Genomic DNA, 7,869 nt, shown 5'->3' on the forward strand with positions numbered 1-7,869 from the left:
ATAAGTTTTGCAGCTTCCCAGGCTGTGGGCCCAGGTATGTATGATAAGGTGAATAATGAGACAAAATCCCGCATAAACAAATCTTTGTGTTTCTTCTGATGGCCTGTTGATGGTCATTAAAATGTAGATTTCTGGGAAGAAAAATCATTGTTAATAAAAACACTGGCAGCATGCCTGGGGTTTCTGTTAGGATTTGTTTATTCATACTGACAGAGTTCCCCCCTACAATGCCATATTTAAGGAGCTAGTTAGAAAAAGTAGAGGAGATCAGTAGACACATGTCCCGGAACCTCTCGTGGTGATGCTAACGTATGTCTTCCTCAGCTTGTCCTTTGTAAAACGAAGCCTGTAGCTCTTTCTCCGGTGATGAATGTCTGTCTGCAGAGCAAGGAAATGCCGTAAATAATGAATAAAGTAGAGAGTGCCCATAACACCACAAATTTAGGGGAGAGTGGATCCACCATAGGATGCTTGGTCTTCGACCCTTGACATTAAAGAAGAGTAAGAATAATTTCTCAACACACCGTTTTAACATTGAAAGGAAAAACCACACCAACTTGGACGGAAACAAACCCACATTTCATATATATAAAACCGCTCCTGGTACTGCTTCTGAGACCAGGGGTTCAATGGTCTCTACTAGGTGATTTCTGTGTGTGCTCACTCTCAAATAAGTTCAAGATACAGCTTTGCAAAGAAAATGACTCAAGGAATGGAGACATAAACTTTAATTTAGCATCTGGATGTTTACTTTTTATGAACTATTCAAGAGCTATTCTTTTAATTTTGGATGTTCTGGGTGCTTCTTGGCATGGAAACTTGAAAGCACCATCCATAATTTAAAGTAGAAATATACATAAAGGAGAAGCTTTATGTTTACTGTTACCTAGTATACTGTCTACTCGTATTTCAAAAGAGAACTAATCTGTTTCATTACATTTTACAGTACTTGGCCTAATAAATTCCTTGTAACCAGAAGTGCTGAAAAATTTTAAAGGCTTTTAAAATATTATTAGTCAATATCTCATTTGTCATAAATTTACCCAAACTCTGGAAACAGGCCCGGTAGCTAATTTTGCTTTGCCCCTTGCAAGTGATCAATAATTCACAGTTATTATTGATTTAAATACAACGAGGTATTAAATCCTGTCAAGTGCAAGTTTGTTTGAGTAAAAAATGATTTCCTTTTAATGGTAAGATTTGATTTAGCTAATTTCAAGGTGCTGCCTTGGCATAGCAAGAGACACTTTTAATATGGGGAAGACAACGTGACGCTGAGGGAAACAGTGAGCTAGGAAAATAACAAAAATGTTATGTTCTGTGTTGCAAACACAGAAAGCTGTAAGGGGGACAGATGCTGCCTATTTCGGCAGAAATATATAAGTTTAGGTTCTTTGTGGCATCGGGTGACTTGAGCAACGAAAACATTTTCAAGAGGAATTTAAGTTTATTTTAGGTCTCCAGGTAGGTATGTCTGGGGCTCTGTATGCTGTAAGCATGTGTGTGTGACTTTGGAGAAGATGAGTGTTAAGTAACTGAGGGAGTGGCTCCCCCAGCCAGAGGAGGGACCTGCTGAACACCTGTCAGCAAATATCCTACTAGGGGGCGCTGCACGTCCTCCAAGGTCAAAGGCTCTGCCTTCCAAACCTAGGGATGCCATTTCTGCTCATTCAAACCACAGAGGAGGCAACAAGCATTTAACACCAAAATCAGCGATCCCCTTTAGAAGAAAGAATCTGGGCTGCTAGGACATTTTGTTGGGGGGAGATAATATTTCTTAAGTGACTGAAAGCTTGATAGTTCCAAACAGAAAATGTTTGACCTGGAAAACTTCTGAATCCGTAACACTATTCTTTTGCAATGCTTTCCACGCTTGGAATGTCTTGGATAATCTAGACGATGCACTCTGCAGAATTAAGAAGTAAAGTCCTTCCTAACCTGTAAAAGTCATAAATGCTGTTAAAAGTCAAATTTTCGTTATCCAGGCTCAGTCTATACTCCCGAGACATGTTTCTAGAAAATATTTATTTTGGAAATGGTGATCATCACCCTGACAAATGGGCCCTTCTTGCTAAAATGGGACTCACGATAGTATTAATTTCTGCAGTAAGAGACAACGGAAAGGTTCACTGGAATACATATTCTGGATCAGTAGCACCTGCCAAGGGCCAACAGCCAGAGTCAGCCATATTTGCGGACAGGTGTTCAGCAGGTGCCTCAAAGCTGGGCACAAGAGTTGGGCAGTTGTACCATTACCTGCCCCTAGGAGCGCAGCCTTCTCACGTCATGGGCCGCTTTTCTTGCTCATTTGCCACTCACCCCGAGTGGCTGGGTTCCCCTGTGTGGATACGTGTGACACCTTCCCTCCCATTGTTCTCTCTAACCATCTGTTCTCTCTAATTTGGGAGAGAGAGACTTTTTTCCTCACCTGAGGGCAACGCTGCCTCAGGACAGAAGAAAACAGGTCTTCTAGAGAGAGGAGGATGCCGTTTGGGGTTTTAAGGGACATTTTGTTCATTCTCCTGGGTTTGTATGTTTTTTTGTCTGATTATGAAGACGAAATTATAATTGGATAAACAAGCGTTGACCACAAGTGTAGTCACTGCATGCGCTGAGAACTCCCCTCCTCACTGACAGTCTCTTTCACACCTGTGGCAATTAATTTACGAGATGGGGACCCATCCTCAGACAAAAGAAGCTCCGCTCATTCTTTCTTTCTTTCTTTTTTTTTTTTTTTAAGGAGAAATGTCAACACAAGTTGACAAATTGTGGCGTATTGTAAATGTTGACATTTTCTAAATAAATACTGTCAAACATGCAAAAATATTGTGATATAATGGTACTAGTCACAAGATAATTGTGGCATTTATAGAAATGTTAATTTACAGCAACTGCAGATTTGCATCGGGGTAATGAGATGTGGCTTAAAGACGGCTAATGATCATGGGGCTCCTTCCCATCCTTCAGTGGGCTTCTCTGCCGTGGCTCAACCTTCCCTTCAGACGATGCTAAAGATCTTCCATGAAGGCCCTTGGAGGGAAGGACCAGGCAAGATGGTCCTGCAGGCACTCGCCCTCACCCCATCCCCTGCAGAGCCCACCTGACTCCATCCGTCTTCCGTAGTGGACCAGCCTGACTTTAGGGTCACAGAAGATGGCGCTTCATTCCTGAGTCTGATACTTACTTAGGTAAAAGTCATCTTCTAAGAAATTCTAATTTCCTCATGCATCAAACGGAGGAAATGACAGTACCTGGTCTACTGGATTGTTGGAGAGAATTTATAGGATTCCAGATATAAAGTAATTCACAGCACTGCTGTCTCTTGGGTATACTTCTCGGTTGGGGATCGCCGTCATTATTAATTAGAAGTATAAATATTTTCAAACAGTAATAGCTGTTCTTAGAGATCAGTGTTAGTCTGCACTTTTGCTGGAATTCCCGAGGATCAAGGGCCTGTTTTGTTTTTTTTTTTTTATTATTGTTATGTTAATCACCATACATTTACATCATTAGTTTGTGATGTAGTGTTCCATGATTCATTGTTTGTTCATAACACCCAGTGCTCCGTGCAGAACGTGAAGGGCCTGTTTTGTTTTAATGGTCCTTGCACAGTACCATTCACGGAGACAGGCTGGGGGAAGCACTGGGGACTCGGGACCAGAGAACACAATAGCAGACCCTCCACATTAAGAATAGTTACCTGAGGAACACCTGGCTGGCTCAGTCAGTAGAGCCTGTGACTCTTGATCTTGGGGCCATGAGGTCGAGCCCCACATTGGGTGTAGAGATTACTTAAAAACAAAATCTTAAAAAAAATAGTATCCTGGCAAAACCAAAAAACATTCTTCTACTTCTCTTGTCAAAATATACACAAGGATTTAAGTACACTCCCACCCTACACTAACCTAATGCAGTAGCTTTGGCTTACTGCAAAACTGGAAAATGATAATTTTTTCATTTTCACCTAAAATGCTTCCCTCTTCTCCTCCACTCTCTCTTTCTCATGCACAGGTCTTGCCACAGAGCAATTAAAGCACATTGTCTGGGGTGGAAACCAGAAGTCCGTAATTTTCAAAGAACGCCAGGGATTACAAGGTGATCCGAGAGACAAGGGCCAGTGGCTTACCAGCCCTGAAAGGTGATTCTAATGAAGCTGAAGCATGAACACTTGGCCTCCAACCTCCTCTCCTTCCCCCCTCATCAGGGCATGGGAGATACATGAAATATGAGGAGGGCCTGGGGTAAATAGGACCCAAATGCTAAGCACCCAACATGTGTTAATTCTCAGACGTCAGGTGATTCAAGGCGACCACCGGGTGCCATTTGGGAGCCAGCACACCGTGTCCAAGGAGCAGATAATTTAAAGAGTTTTCATCCCAACATCTGTGACTCACAGTCCATTGTGACTCATTCCCAGGGGTTACAGCAACACCTCTCCATCTCAGTCAGATGTGGGTCTCAACACCTGGGGAGTTATTGTCTAATGGGCATGGAGTTTCAGGACGGGATGATGCAAACATCCTGGAACTGGATATTATCACTCATAGGATGGGAAATTAATTTGCTGGCAAGTATAAGGCGAACTGGGGCAGGTAAAAAATGAAGGCGAGATGTTCCACGAGGAGGCGGGCATAATCGCCTAGTTCCAGATAATGATTCTTTGTATCCAGACAGGAAAGGAGGCAACAAAAGCCAGGAGCCGAATAACAAGGGTAAGTCAAGTGACACGGATGGAGGACGCCAGGGACATCACAGACAACCGTGACTTGATCACGCTTCTACATGTTAAAAGTTACGGTGCGCAGAGCTGACGTGGTCTGACCCCTAGCCTGAGTGCAGCCACCGCAGGTATACGAGATAGCCCGAGAAGTACAGATGATTCCAGGACGTGGGTCCAGTCCCAACAATTGCCTGCACCTGGCACGGGTGCCGGGAAACAGAACGTAAAGCCCCGAGAGATTAAAATCGTTTGCAATGAAGGAGTAGTTTCCTTTGTGATGGGAGAAAGTCTGTGAACACGTTTTAAAGTGAGTACATTGGAATTTTTTAAAAATGGAGATAAAAAAGCCGATGCACAGTGAAATGACCCCAGTATGGAGAAGGGAAAAGTGCACGTGTTCTGGGGTTTATTCTTCATGACAGAGTCTACTGAACAAAGTCATATATATTTTTCCAGCTCAGGCATTCAGCGTAGATGTGCAGCCCTAGTGGGGTTTATGGTCCCTGTTGGTCCTCCAACTCTCCCTCTGTGCCCAGGTTGTTTGCAGCAGGGAACAAGCATGCTGGAAAGGCTAGAAGATCGAAAATTAAAGGCTTAATTTCGGGCTTCAGGCTTTGACGAGGCTCGAATTTGTCACTTTTTTATTAAAAGAAAGGAAATGTTCAGCCCTCGCGAACAACCGACTCACTCACGGTGGTGTCGTCCCAGGACTAATGGTAATGAATTACATGCCAGTCCTTTTCATGCTTTGAGCTAAATCGAGGTGTAGGAATGTTTACATGTATACAAGAAATGCCAGTGTGATCATCAACAGCAAAAAGGGGTTAAAATTCCTTCAGTTTGTGCAAGACTGATGGTTGAGGAGTGGCCCATTACATACTTTCAAGTTGGGAGGGGGGGGGTTAGGGAGAGCATAAGTCTTTAAGGAATTTTGGAAGCAAGGTTTCCAGGACCTTGAGGGGGCTAGCTGTTGTTGGGAAAAAGTCATTTGTTACCGTCTAATAAAATCTGAGTCGTGAGACCCTCCAGTTGTGTATCCGTGGGTCATATGCTTGGGGGATGCTTGCCAACACGTATCTTGGCGGTTACAGATAAAGGAAGTTTACAAAGGAATTTTTACATGGTAGACTTACAGGATCCTGGGGTTTGGGCTAAGATTGCTTTTTGCCCTTAGCGAATTATCAGCACCGAGGCAGCTTAGTCCCTAGAGGAAGGTCACTCTGCCTGTTTCAAGGACTCATCGATGGGCTGTAGGTAGAAAGGAAATTTAAATTTTTTCTCTTCTGCCTTTGTGTCCCACATCAAACAGGACAGATCTAGTCTCCGATCCTCTAGAACTTACGGTGTAAAAGACAGAAACAGTCTTTCATCCCATCCATCATGCTGCCTAATTTCTACAACGCTGCCAGAAAGGAGGCAAGACAAGGGTTCTGGCTGCCATGTCCAAGCATGACAACTGAGGTCCAACAAGTTAGGGCACACGGCCAGCAGCAGCAAGGACGAGCCCGAGCCCCAGCCCTGAGTCTGAACACACCTCCTCCTTCTGTACCTTGCCACCCGCCAGCTCGTATCCCAGGCAAGGTAGGCAGCCCTGTGTACGTGCATGAACCTCAGGCTCTCTGAGACAATCCCAAGGAAGAAAGGGTGAGTGAGGCAGGGATGAAAATGCCACCACCACCCCGAGACATTAATTCCTTTATTTTCCGTGTCCCTATTTTTTTCATAGTCCCCTTATTCTCACTTCTCACAAAGCTATTTTGTGCTCCTTGCACCATCTGGTGAGTCCCTGTAGATGTGAAGGATGCCAGCTCATTCTTGTCTTTCTTTCCCTTACGTTGTCCTCGCTGTCACCCCCTCATAGCCAGGGCTGCTGGGTGACAGGGGGCCAGCAACTCAGCCTGAATGTCACACACATGATGAGGTTTTAGAATAAGTACGTCCCACATCTTGCTATGGATATCCTTTTATCAAAGTGATTGTTTATCTCAGGTGTAAATGTAACTGGGGCCTTGCACTTTAATCTGGTAAATCCGATCATTCTACTCAGCAGCACTGTCTTCTGCTTTCTAGCAGGGGCATCTGCAGGTCCCGAGTACTTCTTCCCACCTAACTCCATGCCCTTCTCCATCGTCACAAGTCTCGACTGATAGAAAAGTGAGGTGCAGGGGGAAAATACTTCAAGCAATTCCTGACTGCATCGTTTTTATTTCCCTTCGAGAGCCGAGGTGCGAGGAATCAAACCACCAAGGACATGCGTCATGTCCAAACGCCTGACACAAAATCGTATTCACTTCCTTTCATAAATGCCAGTTTTGAAAACTTGGAATTTACGAGTCAGGGAACATATTTTTTTTAAAAAGCCCTGACATTCTATTCTAAATAAATAAATAAATAAAAGCCCTGCCACTCTGAGGCGGGTTTTGATCTTTCCAGTCTCTAGAAATGAAATTCCGATAGGAAAAGACAAAAAGCAGAATCCTTTGGTGGAAACATATAATCAGAGGCCTTTGATAATAGTGCTTTTTTGAGATGGTCACTCCACATTTTCAGAAGGACAAAGATTTGGGGTGGTGGGGGGAGGAACTAGGGGACATCTGGGGAATCTTCAAACCCAATGGAAGCACCTGACCCGACCAAAACAAACCACGGTCTGAAAAGCGTCTTCCAGAACAGAGTGGCAAACCATCTGTATGACCCCCTGAGCCAGGCGTGGCATAAGACCCCACTGCGTAGGCCGTGGTCTTCCTGTTACCTGCTGCTCTGCTCAGGTGGGTAACGTGAGCGAATGCAAGGTAAGGATCACCACCCAGGGAGCTCTAAGGCATCTGCAGACAGCAGGACAGAGTGACCGAAAACCCAACCACACATCGGGTGCAAATGCGAAAACACCACGTTGTCCCATCGCGATACGAGATGAATTGCCCAGAAAGGGAAGGATTCAGGTCAGTTCTCAAAGAAGTGTATCATAATTTGGACAAACAAGATGCTTCGAAGTGGTTTGGGGACGCAATATTCTAAAACAGCTGAACTTTAAAAAACATGATCAGAAATGATTCAAATGGCAGACGAAGGGGAATGGTCTCCTCCCATGCTGGAAAACGCTCTGGAAAAGCTACTATAAAAACAGTCATACAAACAGTGTAAAGCTT

General features: G+C 44.1%; 1 long non-coding RNA gene across 1 annotated transcript; it reads left to right on the forward strand.

Moving 5' to 3' along the window:
• Window positions 1–4,465: 4,465 nt before the first annotated feature.
• On the forward strand, window positions 4,466–7,498 carry LOC113912913. Its single transcript, XR_003517032.1, has 3 exons — window positions 4,466–4,712; window positions 6,030–6,301; window positions 6,791–7,498. It is a non-coding gene; the product is annotated as an uncharacterized LOC113912913 (long non-coding RNA).
• Window positions 7,499–7,869: the final 371 nt, after the last annotated feature.

Source organism: Zalophus californianus, chromosome 14 (assembly GCF_009762305.2).
Source record: "Zalophus californianus isolate mZalCal1 chromosome 14, mZalCal1.pri.v2, whole genome shotgun sequence".
Classification (NCBI taxonomy): domain Eukaryota; kingdom Metazoa; phylum Chordata; class Mammalia; order Carnivora; family Otariidae; genus Zalophus; species Zalophus californianus.